This window comes from Marmota marmota, unplaced genomic scaffold (assembly GCF_001458135.2).
Source record: "Marmota marmota marmota unplaced genomic scaffold, marMar, whole genome shotgun sequence".
Lineage (NCBI taxonomy): Eukaryota > Metazoa > Chordata > Mammalia > Rodentia > Sciuridae > Marmota > Marmota marmota.
In genome coordinates, this window is record NW_025999853.1 from 16,817,690 (window position 1) to 16,837,783 (window position 20,094).

At 40.7% G+C, this 20,094-nt stretch overlaps 1 protein-coding gene across 2 annotated transcripts in view; it reads right to left on the reverse strand.

Annotated features, from left to right (window-relative positions):
• The window catches only part of Cradd (CASP2 and RIPK1 domain containing adaptor with death domain), a 177,230-nt gene extending 161,836 nt beyond the window's left edge, over positions 1 to 15,394 (reverse strand). The window contains exon 1 of one of the 2 annotated variants that reach the window (XM_015482935.2): positions 15,376 to 15,394. The gene's annotated coding sequence lies outside the window, so the exon portion shown is untranslated. Of the gene's footprint in view, positions 1 to 387; positions 541 to 15,375 lie in introns of those variants that run through there. The other variant, XM_048803944.1, reaches the window with a different exon arrangement.
• Between the last annotated feature and the right edge of the window lie 4,700 nt (positions 15,395 to 20,094).

Below are 20,094 nucleotides of genomic sequence, written 5' to 3' on the forward strand. Positions count from 1 at the left end.
GGGCTCCCAGCGCCGGGCCCCGCGCTCCTCAGCTCCCCGGGGCGGGGCGGGCAGGTGAGGAGGAGCGGGTCCGTATTTGCCTTCGAGCGCTCATTTGGAACTTAAAAAAAAAAAAAAAACTCCCGTCCTCGGCAACTGAAATCTTTATTACTGTGTCACACACAAAACGAACTGTGAGAGATTTTTCGGGGCAACTTGAACCGCGGAAGGATCTTCACAGCGGACCGAGGGGAGAACGGGACCCGGCACCGCCACCCCAACCCTGGCCCGGCTCAGAAACCAGAACAAGTTAAGAAGGCGAGAGAGCCACCCAGGGCCCAAAGCCACAGCGCGGGGCATTCGAGAAATTTAAAAAAAAAAAAAAAAAAATGGATTCCTGTTACTTACGTCTGCAAACACGTAGCTTTAAAAAAAAAAAAACTACAACCGGAATCCAGACTGTTAGGAAACCTGTACCATAAGCACCATCTTTGTTGAAGGCGAAATCCCTAAACAGGAAGTATTGCCGCCATCTTTGTTGAGGGCAAGCACAGGAAGTGCTGTGGCCATCATTTTTGAGGGCTCCAGGGTCAGTTTGAAGTTTTTCCTGCCATGTTTGCTGTGGGTAAACAATACGCCCGCCTGAAAATGGAAAACAACTTAGATAACCTAGGAGTAAATGGGTCATTGCATCTTAACACAGTTAACTCCACCCGGGCCTTGCACACAATTGCCATGAGAGGCAGGTCAAAAGTCACTTTAGCAGCAAAGTCTTCCCTGACTACTGCGTTTAAAACGTCAACACAGCCACATTTATCTATGCTCGGGTCCTTTCCAGCTTTATTATTACCTATAACACATATAATTGCTTTATTAAAACTTTTTTTTACTTATGCATTTAGAATCTGTTCCCCACCTCTAAAATGCAAGGTCATTTCTTGACCTCAACAGGGTTTTTTGGCCACAGAGCGGACAAGTCAGATGGATTCCGTGGCAGCAATCAGCTGGATACTCTAGACCTAGAAGGAATGGGAGATGCTCAGAATCACTGGAAAGGCTGGCGGAGGGCTGAGGATCGAAGGATGACTCTGCAGACAACACTGCCAAACCAGCTCTTGGCCGCAGTCAGAAGATGGACTCTGGAAGTTGTTATTCCTCTTCCTCGTCTCCAACCTCCCTCAACAGTGACTGAGCAATTAAATGAGCACTGGACCACCGGTGCAGAAAAATATGCTCTTTCGATTGTTTTATGTATTTTCCAGCAGCATCAGAACAGCACCTGCAGCTGTAAGCAGTTGGTGAGGCCAATTCACAGGGAGAACAAAAGCGGCAAGGATGTCTAGGGCAAATGCTTTCCATCTTGGAAACAGAGAGGTGTACTAAAATGAGGAGAGGTTGATGCTGAGGACCAATCTGCATTCAGCACATTTTTAATCTGGAAAGCAAGACAACATGCATGACCCAAATATAAAGAGATACGAGAATGTCAATTCAAGTTTTCTTCCTCAGATTCCTTTATGAAATGAGATGGCCGATCAATAAATTCATTCATTTCAAAATCAATTGGATGATATATACAGAAAGTCACGTTCTGCTAAAAATTGGTTGACAATAACAGATAAAAAATTGCAAAGGTTCTTTTTACACACATTTTTCACAACCAACACCTCTGGTGGAAGATGACAATATCTGTGTGAGCAAATCAGTGGAGAACAATTCTAAACCTCCCTCTTTGAAACCTTCTAATAATTGTATTCAGTTTACAGTGTTACTATAGTATACAATGTGACAATATTTTTACAAAGGCAGCAAGTATTCTATGTACAGACTGGAATCAGAAATAATCAGTTGTCTCAGCCAATATCTCACAGCCAATATAAAGCAAAATCTGAATTCTAATCACATCACTCTGATTTCGGGCTCTTTCCAGTACACACACAGCCCAGTATAATGCAGAGTCTATTTTTCTAATAAGAGCCAAAAATATAATTTGCAGATAATCCTGTTGCTCTCAATTGTTGTCCTTTCCTTTTCTATATGTGAACAGGTGTTAGCAACATTCTCGGTCTTCATCCAGATACAATAGAGACCTCTTGCATGATTACCAATAGCTAAGGATTACTAACTTTTTGTAATGGAAAAACAAATGTATTTTTTCCAAGTGTAAACTTTGGCAGTTTTCAAACAAATAGAAAAGTTGAAAAAAATAGCATAATAAATACCCTTGTGAAGTTTTAAATATGTCTTGGTGACTCATGGCATTTGGCAAAGCTCAAGATCTCCTTGGAACTAGGAAGTGAGCACTGATGGTCATGTCCAGGAGAGGGTGGGGAGAAAACAGTAAGGTCCACGAGGGTTTATGGAAGAAAAGAAAAAAGGGCAAGAGAGAATAAAAGAGTTAGGCTATAGTATAGGGGCATGGCATCCTTATGGTAAGGGCTAGTCATTTGACTCTAAATTAAATCCCTAAGAAGAAGCCCTTGACCATCAAATTCCTCTCCTGTGGATGTGTGTCCACACTACCTCCTAAGCAACTAGCCTGGCACTCTGAGTGACTGTCCAACTGCTACCCACCAGCCTGCTGAAGGACCCCACTCCACCTCAGCACATTGTTATCCTTCTCAGCAACACACCAAAGGTTCAGCTTGTTTATATAAATATCCACGGCTAGTGGGTCTCTGAGAAACCATAGACCAGGCTCACTCTCACAGGTGGTTACTTTCCCACTCTGGCCAGTTCCTCTCTGTAGGCTGGAACTGAGCCCCCATAGAGGATTAAGCACCTGTTATCCAACGGTAATGAACCCACTTTCAGGAAGGACAGATACTTCCTTTTACACTTCTATTATGTTTATTTGTGTCAAGATATACCCATTGTGAGTTCTCAAGAGAGTCAAAAAGAACAAATGTAATGTTTTTTCTCTTTCAATTTGATCCTTGGTTTTGCAACCTTCCAAAAATAAAAGGAGTTGGATATTTTTGGTTCTTCCTATTTCATAGATGTGGAAATTAAGCTATGGACAAAAACAGATTTTTTGTTCAAGCAGCACACTTGAAGTATTTACAAAAATAGATCATGAATTAGGCCACAAAGAAACTTCAATGAATTCCAAATGATCAGTAACATACAAACAATGTACTTTGGCATTATTCAATAAAATTCAAAATTTTAACAAAAGGATAACTTCCAGAATCCCATAAGTTTGGAAACTAAACAAAACAACTTTTAAACCCTTGAGTTTAAAAAACATTTCACACACATCAAACAAGGTATAGAAAGAAGGGGGAAAAACCTTTATAGTAGAGAAGGCTGGCCAACATCACCTACTACACTATGGATCCTAACCCGTAAAGACCGTGCGTTGGAGGCTTGGTGCTCAGCCTCTGAGCTGTGGGAGGTGGTGAATATGAGGCCTAATGGGAGCCCTTACATAATTAAGGGTGTGCCCCCAAAGAAGACTGTGGGACCTCAGTCTCTTCTGTTCTTTCTTTGGCATCCTGGCTATGAGGTAAGTAGCTTCCTCTGATACATGCTTCCACCGTGATGTGCTGCCTGGATGCAGGCCCAGAAACAATGGGATAACTCACCATGGACTGAAACTTCTAAAACCACAGGCCAAAATAAACCCTTCCTCTTTTTAAGTCAGTTATCGCAAATGTTTTGTTACAGTAATGGAAAACTGATGACCATACATCACCATAACCAAACAACGAAGGTTAAAGATCCCTGATAATAACTCATATAGATGTCATGTACTCTGATATGATGTGACAAAAAGGGCGTATCACTTCCTTTGTATTCTTCCACAAAATTTGTAACCTCAATCTTTCATTAGAAAATACTGGACACACCCAAATTTGGAGACATTCTACAAAATATCCGACAATAAATCTTCAAATAGCTCAAGGCCATGAGGAAAAGGAAAAACAGAAATTGTCACAGATTAGAAGAGACTAAGGAGATCTGACAATTTAAGGAAGGGAAAGAACAAAACAGGGCAATTTGGAGGAGGAGAAAAGCAAGACTAGGAAGGCCTTGCCCATAGAAGGAAGAAATGAATATTTCTGGGTCTAAATTCTTATTTCCCATTTCATCTTAACTATCTTCTTATCTTTTTCTGTGACTTTTGATGGAAGCCTTGTGCTGTGGATGACCATGTTATCTGCATCACCTGTACTCATTCATTATTAGTTTACTAGGTTGTGAATCCTGATGGTTCTTTTAATTCTGCAATATCCCCTTTTCATCTAAATTATTACTTTTTGCAAAACACTTAGGACTATTCACAAAAACCTAAATTGCAAACCTTTCAAATGAGCCAAAGAATTATTATGCACATTATCATGTACTAGTTTAATTCCCCAATGAGTTAATGCTGGAAGTTTAATTCACCAAAAAAGTTAATGCTGGAAGTTTGAAATACAATGCTATAAGACTTTTAATGATTGATAATGCTAGGATAGTTACAATTTATTGATAATTTAACAGCAACAAGTTTTTTTGTTTTAGAGAATTTTTTAATATTTCTTTTTTAGCTTTCGGCGGACACAACGTCTTTGTTTGTATGTGGTGCTGAGGATCGAACCCAGGCCGCACGCATGCTAGGCGAGCGCGCTACCGCTTGAGCCACATCCCCAGCCCCCAGCAACAAGTTTTTATGGAGTATTTATTACATGCTGGAGTCATCTAGAGAGAGCATACTAAGAAAGAGACACAAATTCTGTCTTCATGGAGTTTGGAGCCCAGGCAGAAGAGACAAAAAAATACAAAAGGAAACCAATTAAAAGTAATAATTATAAATTGTTTAGGTGCAATGAAGGAAGAATGCTTTGATAAGAAAAAGTGGTCAGGGGCCTAGGGACAGGGAGCTGATTGATTTTGATTGAGTTTTCAGAGAAAGGCTATTTGAGTAGATGACCTCTTCTTTTTTATTATTCAAAAAAGCTGTGCTGCACACTTTTTAGAGAGGAATGAGAGTTGGCACAGTGGCATATGCCCATAATCCCAGCAACTCAGGAGGCTTAGGCAGAAGGATCACAACTTTGAGGCCAGCCTCAGCAATTTAATGAAATTCTGTCTCAAATTTTTAAGATGGGCTGGGGATGTAGCTCAGGGGTAGACTGCCCCTGAGTTCAACCCCTTGAACACCCCCATCCCCCCAAAAAAATGAATAAGAAACCTGAAATATTTAATTTAAAATATGAGGACACCTAAAGATATTAGCAGATGACAGAATAAATTCCTTAATTAACTGGCCTTCATGGAAAAAGAGTAAAATATGTGTGGCTTTGTATAGAGTTCCCACCTCTCAAGGAAGGAAAATATATAGAGCCATGTAAAGGGATTAAGATTTCTCTGGTACTAGTTTCAAGAAGGAATTTGTTTCTTTGTTCTGTTTTGGGTGGTGTTGGAATGGAACCCAGGGCTTCGTGCATGCTAGGCAAGCGCTGTACCACTGAGCTATACCCCCAGCCATTCAAGCAGGAATTTATCATATGACTCTTTATATAAGGAACATCAGATAAATTAACAAACTGTGATTTTCTTGTGTTGTTTTGCATAAGATACTAAAGATTCTTCAAATGACACTTCTAATACTAACCCAATATAAAGCACAAGATGATGCAGTCCAGGTATTGACTTTCTGGTGGTATAACTAAATCCAGTGACTAAAAGAAACTAATAAATGGATGCCATTTAGACCCTCTTAAGCACTGAGTAACAACTAAACTTAAATATTCTGAATGGCAAAGTTTAATTTTTAATTTCTCTGCTGAACATCTGCTAGGCTAACATCACGTATCATTGATTAAAGAGAAATCCATATGCTTCAGATAGGGGACATAAAGGAGAATGTATTAATCAGCTTTCCATTGCTGTGACACAATACCTGAGAAAATCAACTTAGAAGAGGAAAGGTTTATTTTGGATCACAGTTTCAGAGGTTTCAGCCCGTGCTCAGTCCATTGCTTTGGGCCTGAAGTGAGGCAGAACATCATGGCAGCAGGACAGTGTGAAGGAGGAGGCTGCTCACCTCATGACAGCCAGGAAGCAAAGAGATATGCAGAAAGCATACTAAAGGGGCCAAGGACAAAATAAACCCTTCCAAGACACACCCCCAGTGACTTGCTTCCTCCAAGTAGGCTCCATTCCTAAAATTTCCACCACCTTCCAATAACACCACCATTGGGGCTCAAGGCTTCCAGGTACATTCCACATCCAAATTACAGAGACAGACTTCTTCTATGGCAAACAATTGAGTAGCTAACCTTCCATTCTTGTTCAAGTGAACGACATAGAAACTCGTTGCACTGCTCCTAGGGGAATGATCTAAGGTATTTTTTTTTAATATTTATTTATTTATTTTTAGTTCTCGGCAGACACAACATCTTTGTTTGTATGTGGTGCTGAGGATCGAACCTGGGCCGCACGCATGCCAAGTGAGCGCGCTACCGCTTGAGCCACATCCCTAGCCTTAAGGTATTTCTTAATGAACAATGTTATGGTTTGGATAGGAAGTTGGGAAACGATGCATTCGGAACAGTTTCAACCTCATCAGTGGATTAATCCACTGATTGAAGAATGGACGACTGGGAGGTGATGGGAACTATAGATGGTGGAAGGAGGTAGGTTACCAGAGGAGGGCACTGGAAAGGTTTTTCTTATCCCCCATGCCTTTCTCTCTCACCCTCTGCTTCCTGGCTGCCATGAGCTGAGCAGCTTTCTCAGCCATGCCCTTCCGCCATGGTATGCTGCCTCACCTCAGATCCAAAGCAATGGAGTCAGCCAGCCATGGACTGACACCTCTGGAACCTGAGCCAAAATAAACTTATCCTCCTTTAACTTGTTTAGGTTAAGTATATTGGTTACAATAATGAAAAAAAAATGTTTGAACCTGCTTAGGAATATGGCCTGTTTAGGAATATGCACAGAATTTGGCAGCATAAAGCATAAAGAAATCATTGTGACACTCCCCTGAATATTGCCATTATCAACTGATCGCATTGAGCACAAATGAACTCTTCGCCATGAACCCTACTGAGAATATCTTTCCAAGTAGAATTACATCATCGTGGGTCTGCCAGGATGACTTATCAGTAAATGTACCAAGCGGTTGAATGAACTAAGCTTTTATCTGGGGTTATTTAATAAAGTCCATTTAAAAACTAGACAATGACTGCTAAATATAATGGTTCTTGTTTCAGCATAATTGATGCTAAGCTGTTCTTTCTGACAACAAGCCACCAAAAGGTTCAGCTGCATCTTAATAAAGCAAATACAATCAGCCCAGAAAAGGCTGCTGTTGAGTAAGCCTGCATCCAATCCACACACTAGCTATACGGGAAGTATATAGAGTTCCAAACCAATAGTGAATACCCGTGTTAAAGCAGGGACTGTGTTTGTTTGAACAGGGAAAAGAAACAAGCCATTAGAAGTGCTATTGCATTCTTTACATCTCTTTTCCCCAGAAAACTATAAATGCTGGCATGCTTGAAGTACCAATTAACTAGAAGTATAACATGGACAAAAATATTCTTCTCTCCACCCAGAGAAGCCCTCCCACCAACCAGAAATAGAGGAAACTCAACTTCTTTGGGTGGAGAGAAGACAGGAGGAGTTATAAATCTGTCCTCATGGCCTAAGAATATCAGATATGCAAGCCAGGCATAGTGGTGCACACCTGCAATCCCAGTGACATGGGAGGCTGAGGCAGGAGGACTACGTGTTCAAAACCAGCCTTAGCAACTTAGCAAGGATGTGGCTCAGTGGTTAAGCAGCCCTGGGTTCATTCCCCAATACAAAAAAAAAAAAAAAAAAGAGAGAGAGAGAGATGCGCAGAAATAAAAAAAGAAACACTATCCTTGTAAACCTTACTGGCATGTTCTTCCTCTCCAGTTTAGGCTCTTTTCTTTGAGTAGAGAATCAATTTTCTTTTTCTTTTTTTTTTTTTAGAGAGAGAGAGAGAGAAAATTTTAATATTTATTTTTTTAGTTTTCGGCGGACACAACATCTTTGTTTGTATGTGGTGCTGAGGATCGAACCCAGGCCGCACGCATGCCAGGCGAGCGCGCTACCGCTTGAGCCACATCCCCAGCCCCGAGAATCAATTTTCCATTCGTTGTCTACTCAAAGCATCTAGTACTGTGCACATAGCATGTGCTCCACAATGTTTAAAAAACAACATGACCATCCCATTGATTTCATTGTATGCACACTGCCTGATAGAGTGCCTTGCAGTAGACTCTCCAAAATATGGTCAAATGAATGAGGGACAGACCAGTGTGTTAAAAGCCAGATTTATTTTTGGCCCCCAGTTAAGTATGCAAAAGAATGTGAGAGAGTCACAAATTCCTATCAAGTGACTTCTGTGTGGCTAATTCTAAAAGGGTTATATTTTATTATTATGAAGGGTTTTTTTCTGAGTTATAGGTGCCTGAAATTTTAAGAATACTCCTAGAACCTCTTTTCTTTTCCAACTCTATTTTTTTCTGAGTACTCTCATACAAACTACTTTTATTAAATATTATCTGAAAGGTGGGGGGGGGGCTCCCAGATGTTGAGCTGTGACCTCCTGCACACCCAACTCTAAATCCCTCTTCCCTGCCCCTACTCCTCCTACTCCTCCCGAGCAGGCTCCACTTCTGTAAATGATGGTGCCACCATTCCATGGAGCCCAAAACTGCGGGAGTCGTCCTCCAGGTCCTCTCTGTCCCTCACACACCTTCCATCTAGTCCATCAATAAGTCCTATTGATGCTCCTCCACAACAGATCCCGGTCCGGTCACTTCTCTCCATCCTCACTTAAATCACTATCACTTCTTGCTTGGACTCCAGAACTTTACTCCATCTTTTCATTCAGGTGACACCTCAAATGTCACCTTCATACAGAGAGCTTCCTTGAACACACAATCTAAAACTGCCCCTCAGACTACCCTATCACCTTGATTTATTTTTTTCTTAGAATGTTATTACCAGCTCACTACCATTTGTTTATTTTCTCCATTTGGGAGAAGGAGGATATTTTCTGTCCCCATCAAAATGTACATCCATAAGAACAGGGACCTTTGCCATCCTGTTTGCTACTGTGTTTCCAGTGTGCACAACAGACGCATAATAGTTGCTCAATAAATAGTTTTTGGATCAAGAAATCAATGAATCAATTAGTGAATAAACCTAAGACACATTCGAACATAAACAATAAGCAGAATACAACACAGGTTTTTAGGTAAAGCAACATATCCATCAAGACCCAGCTTACTCAATTTCCTTCAACAGTTCTTACTCTAATTTTTTAGCTAATAATTATTGAACATTTACTATATGCAAAAAACTATAAATATTTTTCCACATTATTTTATCCTTTCACAGCCTTATAAAGTAAGATCAAGTAGCTAAGTGGCAAAGCCAGGATCAAAATAAAAGCCAGTCTTATCTCAGACTCTCAAGCTCTTTAACTGGCCTATTGATATTGTGCTCTTGTGGGTAGGGCTGTAGTTCAGTGGTAGAGTGCTTGCCCCTCATTTGTGAGGCACTGGGTTCAATCCTCAGCACAACAGAGATATAAGTAAATAAAAATATCATGTCCATCTACATCTAAAAAAAAAATTTTTTTTTAATAATGTGCTCTTTTCAGATTGGCCAAGTCCCCTGGAAATATTCATCCAGGAAAAGAAGTTTTGGAGGCTTAGCCTCAACTCAGAGCTCCATGGCTCTCTCCTGGAAAGTTGGAGCATTTGTGTAGTTTACCTTGAGAGCACCTGGACATCAAGACTTGGCCATACAAGACCATTCTTCCCTATAAACACAGCCAGATGTTATCCAAAACAGCATTTTTAAAGATAGTCAATTATTAAAAGTCTGCATAATTCTGCTGTGAACCTATACAATGATTCTTAAGTGTTTTCTAAGATTTCTAAGATTCAGGTATCCAAAGTTAATGCTCAAAAATTTTTTTTTTCTTTTTACACATACAAGGGTTGGGTTCTTGTAAGGATCAAGGAAGCTAGTGCCTGTGATAATTCTTTGAAAAAATAGGAGGGCTGGGGATATAGCTCAGTTGGTAGAGTGCTTGCCTCACATGCACAAGGCCTTGGTTTCAATCCCCACACACACACACACAGAAACATTCTTTGGTCTGGGGTTGTGGCTCAGTGGTAGAGTATTCACCCAGCATATGTGAGGCACTGGTTTCAATCCTCAGCACCACATAAAAATTAAATAAAGATATTGTGTTCACCTACAACTTAAAAATAAACTAAAAAATAGGAAATACTGCGCAGGATATGTAGTATCAAAAAAAAAAAAATCACAGAATCCTGGAAACAGAAAGGAACTGAGAGGTGGCCCATAATTTCACAAAACAAGGCACAGAAAAGTGAAGTGACCTCTGGTTGTGGGGCTAGTAGCTTTTAGAATGAAATTACATCATTTACTAAATACAATTCTCAATCAAACCAAAAACTCATCGATGGTCTTTTTCATCATTTTGCCTGAGTTCATAATATACATGACTTCAGTCTTTCAAAATGAAGCCAAGCGTACGATATTGATGTGCACATATTTTTCTTCTAGACTTCACATTTTTTTTCCTTTAGAACTTTTCAGAGTTACCAGTTTTCTGTACAATAAGCAATGGACACCATTTCACCTTAGTGTCTACAGGGAGAAACAAAATTACTATATAATCCTGATAAATGATCTCTTGGAAAATCAGTTGTCATAGATGCAACTGCAATTTATAGCACATCAAAACAGGAAAGGTTCTCCTGGTGGATTCTCTGAATGGGTACTTTCTTCCCCCACCCTCAGTGGCTTTCAACAGAAAACTCTGGCATTTGGAAATATGTGAAGTTTTTTTTTTTTTTTGGTTGTCATAACAATAAAGGAGAACCCCTGACATTTGGTGTCTAGAAAACGAGAATGCTAAAGGGCCTATAATTTAAAGGATACTTCTACATAAAGGATTATTTCACTCAAAATTCCATCTGCTACCTTGGGCACCAGAAAAGTGACTGCCCATATCTGCCCACTGGATTGTGCATGAAGCATTTATTTTAATTTCCAATTGTTGCAGTACCTTTAGGCTGCCAGGACAAAATACCATAAATTGAGTGACTTACAAACAACAGAAATTTATTTTTTATAGGATGGTGGCCAGCAGGCTCAAGATCAAAGTGCCAGGAGATTTGGTGTCTGGTGAGACCCTGTTTCCAGGGTCTTTCCATGGCCCTGCTCTCTAGGCCTCTTTTATAAAGGACTTCCAATTCCACTCCTGAGGGCAGCGCCTGCAGAAGGCCCTACTTCTTAATAATTTCATATCAGTGATTGGGTTTCAACACATTGATTGGGGTGTGGGCACACAAACATTCTGATCATAGGAGGATCTTTTAAAAACTGGAGGAATTCATCAAAATGACCAAGAGCCTGGAATAAACATGGTAGGGTTTACTAAGGACTTAACATTAAATCAACTTTTTGATATTTCTGGCAACAGGGTGGATGAAAGATCATGAAACCTAATGCGACACAGTGTTGAACGTGCGGGATAAAGTACAAGTTGCTCCTTTTAAATAGATGAGCCCATGGAAAAATAAAAGCATTCCTCTTAGACCATGAGTCCAGGGAGGTGATGGAGCCCATAGTACCTGAAACCCATCTGTAGATTATAGGTCTAGAAATTTAGTGGGGTGGAGTGGGGGAGAGGTTGGGAGGAAGGGAAGGCTGGAGACAAAATCCTGGATGCCAAGAGGGATGGAGACCATCCAACATAAACCCAGGACATGAGAAGAAAGACTGTGTCCTCAGAAAGAAAGGGTTGACAAGGAAAACAATTCAGAAAATCACAAATAGAAAATGGACAACAAAAAGGCTAAAAGAGAAGGTTGGGGAATATGAATAACAGCCCAGCTTCTCCTCCCTGGCATTGCCATTGTCCCCCTGCCATTTCCTCAATGGCTGAACTCACAGGAAGTCATGCAACCTGAAGCCCAGAAAATCCAGCAGGTAGAACAGGGCAGGGGACAGGAATAATGTAAGGACCAGCAGCCCAGAACCTGCATGGCCAGGAACTGGGATAAAGCACTGCTCTGTGGGTCATCTCGTGCCATCTTCACACCAGGCAGGAACTGCTGTACCCCTGGAGTACTTGGATCTTAGCAAACCCGAGCATGTCTTCTGAAGGTACAGCCAGTAATGACGGTCTCACTGCAGACCCTGAGCTCTGAACCATTTTGCTCTACAGACGTAATAACACTGTGACTCCAGTGTTGGCTTCCCAGGTCTCCTCACTGGCTTTGGGTGAAACACTAACTTAGAGTGGTCTGTCTCCTTCTACGGCATCCTGCCTCGGCTCCTCTTTGTCGTACCATATCGTTCTACCTGACTCCTTGTGAGACCTGCTCTTTACTCATGTCAGAACACTCTCCATCCCTGTCAGCAGTGGCTGCAAGTGCAGAGTTGTCTATTGCTGCATGACAAATGGCAGCCAAGTTTAGTGGCTCAAAGCAACCACCATTTTATATACACCTGGCAGCTTTGCAGGCTGGGAATTTAGGGCATGGCTGAGCAATTCTTCTGCTTCATGTGGTGTCAGTCAGGGGGTACTTGGTGGTGTTCATCTGGTAGCTTGTCTGGCTTTATTCCTAAACTTGCCTGAAAGGCTGGGCTCAGCAGAACCTCTCTCCTTCTCCATGTCATCTCAGGCCACTGCCCCTGCTCCCTCCAGCAGGGTAGTCAAATGTCTTACATGGCAGCTCAGGGCTCCAAGAGAACAGGGCAGAAGCTGTCAGTCTTCTTCCAAGCCTAGGGCTGAAACTGCAGAGTTCCTTCAGTTATTTTCTCTCAATAAAGCAGTCACAGCACAGACCCAAGAAGAGAAATAGGCCCTGCCTCTCAAGAGGAGGCAGTTAAAAGAATGTGCGGCCATCTTTAACCTACCAAAGTTACAGCTATGTCATTAACATATTTCTACACCTTAACTATTGACATTCCTCTTGGCTATTACTCTGGTCTGTTCAAATATCCAACTTCAAGAAATGACTGTCTCCTCCAGTTCTGCATAAGCCTAAATTATGGTCAACTGGGCAAAATGCCATTTTTTATTACAAATAGTTATTTGCAATACCTGCCAGGCTGCCTGGCCCACAGAAGTGGCCCCATGAATACTGGATGGACAAACGACCTCATTAAGTAGTGCCTTCTTTTTATTGTATGGAAGCAAGTGGAAGGTGTTTATGGATAGCTCCGGTTCTAGCAGGAAGCGAGGGAAGGCTACCTTGAAGAGTCTCCTTCATTTCATGTGCTATTTTCTCTGTGGTTACAGTCTGAGTCACAAGAATAAATTTCTTCCTCAGTTCAAAATGATTCAGCAGTTCAACACTGGTTCAAATGGGCCACTAGTACAAACTGTATTAACTCTTTCCTGTGTACGTGTGTGTCTCACACAGTGATCCAGATCCTCTAACACAGTGGTTTTAGAACTTGAACTGCATCTGAGTCACCTGGTGGGTTTGAGAAAATGCAGAGAACTGGTCCCACTCCCAGTGTTTCTTACTCAATAGGCCTGGGATGGGGCTCAAGAATTTGCATTCTAACAGGTTCCCAGAAGATGCTTATCTGGGAACCAACGTTTTAAGCTACGCTGACAAACATATTCTTATCAGAATTAGCCAGTACTGAAATTATTTGAGATGGATTTTTATAATCCTAGATTAATCCAAGAACACAGGGACCAGTGACTCTAATCCAGATGTCAGCCTTCCATAAAATTGATTATCTGAAAACTTCACCTCAAAAATCCTTCATTTAGAAAATAAAGCTGTGAGATATTGTCAGAAATGCCCATAAAAATTAGTTATCAACTGCCGATTCGTGCTTTGAAAAATAATGAGTGCTATTGTTGCAGGTAAAGATTCTATTAAGCATTTTCCATTTGATGATTCTTCATCATACTGAACAAAGAAGAATTTTTGCTCCTGTGCAGTCTAGACCTGATTCTGTTGCTTAGCAATGGGCTCTACCCATTACAGTATTGTGCTTTCCTCTTCAAAGGACAGTGTGCCACTGGTACTTTTTAACTTTAGCCCAGGGCTCTCATGAAAAAGAATTAACAATCATTTTATATTGAATCTAGAGGACTGAAAATTCTCAAGGTGACAAGTTTTCTTTTAGGATGTTGCAAATACACCATGCTCTTGCTTCAAAGTGTAACTCTGTGATTCACACTCATTGAAGTAACTTCCAGAGGGAGTTGCCTTTCTGATAATGAGCCATCAATCAGTTAACACGGATTGCAGAGTACTTTGCCTATGTTGGGCAAGAGGAGAATTCAAAGGCATAGAAAAGAAATCTTCAGACCAACTTTGTACGCCATAAAGCAGAACATTTAGATATTATTAAGATGGTGTCTCCTTGGTAAATTCTGTGATGTGTAAGAAAGATTTACTTGGAAGCAACAGCAAATTGCATAAGATAATATGCAATTAGCAACCAAATGATGAGGCACTCAAGGCAAAGCCTTTTAAGAATTCAGAGGAGGTAGAAACGAAGAAGAGCTGGCATTTATCAAGTGCCTCTATATGCCAGGCACTTCAAATGCATTATCTCTTCCAATAGTCACAACAGTCCCGTGAAGTCGGAATTGTTATTGTCCTCATTTTCAGATGAGGACAGGAAGTCACAAAGGTTAATGAGCTTGCTAGTAAACAAACCCGGGTCTGGGTTAAATAAAAGAGAGTGCTGTGGAGTAGAATTAGCAAGGTCCACCCTGGTGTCTCTTTGCATTATTCATAAATGCAGGCTGAATTCCAGGCCACATGGTCCTTGGGGAACAGCCCTAAGCTTTAATTCATGCTTATAAACTTCTGTGAATACCTTTCCTCTCAGCCTTTTCAGCCAACAGGAAGTCTCCTGGGACAAAGGTAAAGAAAGAAGGATTTCTTTTTATATTATCTTTGAACAATGAGTCCTGTAGAGTGATACATGATTTGCATGAAAGTAAGTATGTTGACTTCCAAACAGCACAGAATCACATAACCTCCCCGAGTTGCATGGTTTCACATTCTCTCCAGTCTTTCTCCCTGATTGCGTTTGTAACACCCTGTGCCCATCCTGATGAAACTGTTCCTTGAATTTTATCTCCAGCGCTTTTGTAAAGTGCCCCAGATTCTGCAAATAACAGTGTGTGATTTCACACCTGCCCTACATCCCCTCACACACTCAGGAAACCACAAGAGGAGTCATCATGTTTTCTAGGAGGTTTGGAAGACTAAAGATAAGCCTGATGGGGTCCCCTCATTACCAGACTTGGGCTAGGGAGTGCTCTTTCATGAGACAGTCAGGGGCAACCACAAAAAGAGACATAGAAGAGGCTCAGGCAAGCAAACTTATTCTACTCACAGGTCCTGGTGGTAGGAGGCACACCATGCAGAGTCACGTGGCACACAGCTTCAGAGAGTGTTGGTAAACCATGTCTATAGCAGCGCGGGTTCACAATAGCCGAACTATGGAAGCAGCCTAGGTGTCTGATGTAGAAAACGGGATATAAATACACAGTAGAGTTTAATACAGCCATAAAGAAAAACAAAATTCTATCATTTGTAGGAAAACAATGGAATTTGAGAACATTACATTAATCAAAATAAGTTAAACTCAGAAGGTCAAGGCCAGTATGTTTTCTCTTATATGTGGAAGCAAGAGAAGAAAAAGGAAGAGGAAAGTGAGGAGGATTTCTTGAAAATCAAAGGGAGATTTTCAGTAGGAAAGAGGAAATAGACCAAGGGTAGAAGAAGAAGAGAGAGGGAGGGTGTACTGGGGAATAATATTGATTAAATTATGTTATTATATTGTGTTCATGCACTAATAAATTACAACAAATCCCACCATTAGGTACAACTATAATGCACCAATTAAAAAGTGGAGGTTTCTTTATCACAAGAAGTAACTATTGAGATGACAAATGTCAACCTGATTCATCATAGCAACCATTTATCTATATGTATCCCATAGCATCATATAGTGAACCTCAAAACTATACAATAACGTTTGTGTATTTGTTTCTTTGTTTTTATTTTGTGGTGCTGGAAATGGAACCCCCAGCCTTCTGCATGCAAAGCACACTCTTTACCCCTGAGCTACACCTGCAGCCCTAAAACGAAACCTACTTTTTAAAGCAAAAACCATCCAGAAGCTGTCAGTGGTGGGAAAGGGAGAAAACAACCAAGCCCTGGGGTGAGGAGGAAAAAATAAAGTGGAAGGAGGGGTACCCAGTTAGGATGGAAACATACCCGCAGGGCTTAAGTTGCAGGAAGCTCACCTTTCCATCCCACACTTGATCTCATTTCAGTCCTCAAGACCTGATCTAATGGGACCTCAAGCCAAGAAAGGGCACTGTAAACAACTGGGACTAAGCCTTGAAGGTGAAGGTAAAGGTGAAGGCAGGTGGAGGCCCAGGTAAGGAAAGAACTGGAGCACAGAACCTCCTTTCTCAACATTATCATACACAAAGGTTACTTCTCTGCAAGCCTTGACCTACCTCTGGTGACTGTGTTATCATCATCTTTTTTTATTTTTTATTTTTTTTAGTTGTCAATGGACCTTTATTTTTTATTCTATTATATGCTGTGGTGAGAATCAGACCCGGTGCCTCATACATGCTGGGCAAGCACTCTACCCCTGAGGCCCAGTCCCAGCCTTTGTGTTATCATCATCTTAAGAACTTCTTGTCTCATTAGTTTCAAAAGAGCCTGGCATAGAACCAAGAACACAGTAGACATCTAATATTATTTATGAGTGAATAAGTGGAGAAATGAATGTCTGTCTGGGTATCTATGAAATGGTACCAGTCACAGCCATAGGGAAATCCCTCTGTGGTAGGAATAAAGTTCCCAGTGGTAAACTTGAGCGAGTCTGATTGAGGTGTGGCCCAGGCCAACCACGTGAGGTTGTGCAGGCTATTCAACGGACACAGACACCGTTGAGTGAGTGCTGAAACCCAGCCGGTGCTCCCTTTGCCAAACTGTGATCCCGGCCTAGGACTTTGTTCTCATGGAAGTCTTTCCCATTTTATGCAAAGACTGAATGGACTAGCATTCGCCTGCCTGGGCCTTATGGGACGCAATCTGTTTATCAGCTATTTTTCCTTAGAAACACACACACACACACACAAAAAAAAAAAAAAAAAACCAAAAAACACAAAAACCACTGGTTGTCCATTCTGGAGTTCTGATGGAAGAGTCAGATAAAGTGTGAAAAAGCATGTCAGGGACCTGAAAGATCAACCTCAGCTGAATCACTTTTGTTTGTTTTGTTGGCCTGAGTAAAAGCAAACCCAGTTTTGTTTGATTAAAGCTCCTGAGGGCAGGCTGGGACTGTAGCTCATTGGCTCAGCACCAACCTAGGATGCAGGAGGCCTGGGTTCTACCCCCAGCAACACACCATAAAGCTCACGAAGGCAGAGGCTCCCGCCTAACCAAGCAGCCAGCTTTGGGAGTCGATTATTAAAAGCACATTCTAATCTCGAGCCAGTGTTTTCTATTCCTAGCTAAATCTAACCAGGAAAAATGTAGTTTTCAGATTTCCAGTTCCTTGCAAAACAGAAGAGATCATCAAAGGGCAGGGTTGGTTGAGCACAGTGGTCACACCTGTAATCCCAGTGGCTTAAGAGGCTGAGACAGGAGGATCTTCAGTTCAAAGCCAGTCTCAGCAATGGTGAGGTGCTTAGCAACTCAGTGAGACCCTGTCTCTAAATAAAATAAAATAAACAGGGCTGGGCATGTGGCTCAGTGGTCAAATGCCCCTGAGTTCAATCCCAGTACCAAAAAAAAAAAAAAAAAGGACAGGGTTGGAGCTACGAAGCCACAGACAAGGTCTCACACATGTGGAGACTACTTATGGGGCTACTGCAATAATCTCTCTCTAAATTTCCTACACCTTCCCTGGGGATATTTCCCACTTTCTTCAGTACATTCTTTTATGCTACTTTTACCTCCTCCTTTTATCTTGAGCTCCTGAGTGGAACTGCTTTTTGATTTCAACCTGTGTCCAATGAAATAATCACATGAAAAAAAATATTTATTTATTCATTTGGGCATTGGGAATTGAACTCAGGGACACTAAGCGACATCACCAGCCCTTATTTGTTATTTTTTTTTTTTTAGAGTCAGGGTCACAATGAGTTGCTTAGTGCCTCACCATTGCTGAGTCTGACTTTGCACTCACAATCCTCCTGCCTCAGCCTCCCAAGCTGCTGGGATTACAGGCATGCACCACTGCACATGGTTTAAAAATTTTTAAACTGTAAAGTGTCATACATGTAACTTGAATCCCATTGCCATTCTTGCTTACACTCAAAAATGTTTAATATAGTAATGAAAACTATATGTGAACATGACACAATAGTATCTGAGTAATTTTTAGTTTTATGTACCATATTCTTGACTTTTTCCTCATTTTTACCCTTTATTTTTCTTTTTGGTAGCTTGAGAAGATTATTGCTAAAATATTCAACGCTCCTTATTAAAGTTTTGAGAAATCCATATCCTTACCAAATCATCCAAACTTTTGTGTTGATCCCTTGGTTGGTAAATAACTCAAATGTATTTTTTAGTTATGGTTGGGCTTGGTTTGGTTGGTAACACAATTTCGGATTATACACTATAACTCAACTATTTTACACCAAATGGAGTTCGCCATTTTTCATTTTCCTTATTTGTCATTATTTCCTTTTGTCTTCAAACTACCTTCTTGGGGATAACTTCTTTTTTATCCTGACCAGCTGTGGTTCTCATTGGCCTCAAAAGGGAAAGCCCTCAGCTGGACGGAGAGTGATCTTTGATTTTTTTGATCTTGTTGAATATTCTGTGCCTCCCCTTTCTCCACACATAGAGTACACCAAAAAAAAAAAAAAAAGCAGTGCTCTGCAAACAACTAATGTCCAAAATGCATGACCCCAGTAATGATCACACATCCTAAGTTATTGACAAGGAAGCATTATTTGGAATGGATTCAAAACAGCTAAGCAAGAACCAGTCTGTCTTGGTCCCACATCATTGGATGACTCCCATCTGCCAGAGGTTAAGAACTCTTAGAAGATCCTTGAGGAGTCAAGTGAGAGCTTAGGATCTGGTCAAATAGCAGACATTGAGCCCTAAGTGTTTTATGTCTTATATTGTTGGCTAAATAAAATCAAGTGATTTGAAACTGCAGTAAATAGAACCTTAACTTGCTCCCAGAAATATTTTCTTAACAATGAAAACTGTAAGAAAAATCATAGAAAACCAACATCACATTTCCTTCATGGATTGTTTAAAAAAGAATAGCTTTGAACCTGGAGAGTTTAATAATGGGACAGACTGTTGGACTTGTCAAGACCAAAAACAAACAAGCAAACAAAAAACACAGAACTTAAATACCATGTCCACGAGTTACCAATTAAGTGATTATGGACAAGTCATTTCATTCTCTGTTCTTCAGTTTTCTACATCTTTAAAAATGAATACTAATTTTTTAAACAAAGACTATAATTGTTTCCTAATATCCGTTCTCCTCTTTTGTCTTTGGTGAAGGAACTAGCAAGTTTTGTCTGGGCACATACTCACCCTGCTTAAGATATGCTTCCCAGCCTCCTTTGCAGCTATGTGTGGTCATATGACTGAGCTCTGGCCAATGAGATGTGAGAAAAAGCCATGTCTGCTGGTCTCCTCCAATCCAATGCTGTGAACTCAGAGAACTGGTAGTATTATCTACCTGATCATGTATTAAATGTATGTTTTGCAAATGGTAAGTTAGTTTATTCAGGTAAATCACTTGTACCAATACCAGGCACACAGGAAATCGCCAATAAATAGTGATTGTGGTTACTTTATTACTGTTATTAACTAGGTTCATGCTGCAGTTCATGTTCAAGGGTGAAGTACCTTCCTAGTAGGAACAACATCTTCTTGAAATGATTAAAATGCAAAGAATTTCTTTAGAATGGTGTTTAAAACTCCAGTGTCTAGCTCTAGACATCTAAATAGAGAATATGCCTTCAAGTGCCCAAGATATATATATATATATATATATATATATATATATACTCGTAGAGTGGTCGCGTCTCTCAAGGGCACACAGGGGATA